This window comes from Pan troglodytes, chromosome 3 (genome assembly GCF_028858775.2).
Source record: "Pan troglodytes isolate AG18354 chromosome 3, NHGRI_mPanTro3-v2.0_pri, whole genome shotgun sequence".
Taxonomy (NCBI): Eukaryota; Metazoa; Chordata; class Mammalia; order Primates; family Hominidae; genus Pan; species Pan troglodytes.
The window spans coordinates 22,590,269-22,592,350 of record NC_072401.2 but is presented as its reverse complement, the minus strand read 5'-3'; the positions used below and the strand labels follow the sequence as shown (position 1 = coordinate 22,592,350).

Genomic DNA, 2,082 nt, shown 5'->3' with positions numbered 1-2,082 from the left:
CCTGTCTTTCAAATCTTCTACATTCTTACTAATTTGCTGTCTACTAGTGTTATCAATTACTAAGTGATGATTTTCTCTGATTATGTTCTATTTTTATTGATCCATAATATTTGAACATATTTATGAAGTACATGTAATGTTTTATTATATGCATAAAATGTGTAATGATCAAGTCGGGGTATTTAAGATAACCTTCAACACAAGCATCTGTCATTTGTATGCATTGAGAACATTTAAAGTCCTCACTTCTATTTGGAAATGTATAATACATTGTTGTTAGCTATAGTTATCCTACTCCAAAAATATGAAATGCTTCACAAATTTGCATGTCACCCTTGTGCAGTGGCCATGCCAATCTTCTCTGTATTGTTCCACTTTTAGTTTATGTGTTGCTGAAGGAGGCAGAGTGATTTTCTTAGTTGCAACCTCCTGAGAGACCCTGAGTAAGAACCACCCAGCCAAGGCATTTTTGAGTTTATGCCCCTCAGAAACTGTGTGAGATAATAAATGTCAGTTGCATGCACTGATAAGTTGTGGGTTAATGTGTGATTCTGCAATAGAAACTAATATATCTCTTATTTTAGAATAACTGAATGTTTTTTTAAATTGAATTGTATCTGATTTATTGGTTTACTAGTTGTACTTTTTTGAGCTCTTTTATTGTTTGTTATGTTTTGTTTTAGCAGTTGTTCTATGCTTTATTGTATACATGTTTAACATATTATTGTCTACCTTCAAATAATATTATACCACTTCAAGCACAGCATAAGAATGTTCTAGTATTATATTTCTGTTTTTATTACCTGGTTTTTGTGCTATTGTTGTCGCATACTTTTTTATGTGTATAATAAACTCCAAAATAAATTATTATTTTTATTTACTTACTTTATTATTTATTTATTTACTTATTATTTTGAGACGGAGTCTCACTCTGTCACCCAGCCTGGAGTGCAGTGGCACAATCTTGGCTCATTGCAATCTTCGCCTTCCAGGTTCAAGCGATTCTCATGCCTCAGTCTCTGGAATAGCTGGGATTACAGGTGCGCTACCCAGCCCAGCTAATTTTTGTATTTTTAGTAGTGATGGGGTTTCAGCACAATGGCCAGGCTGGTCTCGAAAACCTGACTTCAAGTAATCCACCCACCTCAGCCTCCCAAAGTGCTGGGATTACAGGCGTGAGCCATGGTGCCTGGCAAGTTATTATTTTTAAATAATTTTATTTTAGTTTATTTTTATCCCATTTCTTAAATAGAATAAAAATATTTCCTGTTTACCTACGAGCATATTAATGATTTCTGGTTTTATTCATTCCTTAGCAAATATCTAAATTTCTTTTTGTCATTATCTTTTTGCTAGAACATCCTTTAACATTTCTTATAATGCTGGTCTAGGAGTGATGACTGTTTTCTTAAGAAGTCTTTATTTTGTCTTTATTTTTAAAAAGACATAGTCATCCTTATACAATTCTAGGTTGACTTTTTCTATTTTCTTTTTATCTCTTCTATGTCACTCCACTATGTTCTAGGTTGCATTATTTCTGATGATATGCCGATGCATTTTTATTTTTTTGAGACGGAGTTTCGCTCTGTCGCCCAGGCTGGAGTGCAGTGGCGCGATCTCGGCTCACTGCAAGCTCTGCCTCTCAGGTTCACGCCATTCTCCTGCCTCAGCCTCCCAAGTAGCTGGGACTACAGGTGCCCACCACCACTCCCGGCTAATTTTTTCTGTATTTTAGTAGAGATGGGGTTTCACCGTGTTAGCCAGGATGGTCTCCATCTCCTGACCTCGTGATCCGCCCGCCTTGGCCTTCCAAGGTGCTGGGACTACAGTCGTGAATCACTGGCCGCCGATGCATATTTTTTTTTTTTGTCACTGATGCATTTTTTTTTTTTTTTTGTCTTTGATTCACAGTGTATCTTTTCCTGGCTATTTTCAAATATTTTCTCTTTATTATTGGTTTTCAGCAGTTTTATTATCATTTGTCTTCATGTAGTTATTTTCCTATTTTTTGTGCTTTGGGCTCATTAAGCTTCTTGAATTTGTGGGTTTATTGTTTTCAAATTTGGAAAATTTTTAGCATTA

At 35.4% G+C, this 2,082-nt stretch overlaps 1 non-coding gene across 1 annotated transcript; it reads right to left on the bottom strand.

Annotated features, from left to right (window-relative positions):
• Positions 1-298: 298 nt before the first annotated feature.
• Positions 299-403, bottom strand: LOC112209032 (U6 spliceosomal RNA). The gene has a single exon (XR_002943720.1). It is a non-coding gene; the product is annotated as a U6 spliceosomal RNA (small nuclear RNA).
• Positions 404-2,082: the final 1,679 nt, after the last annotated feature.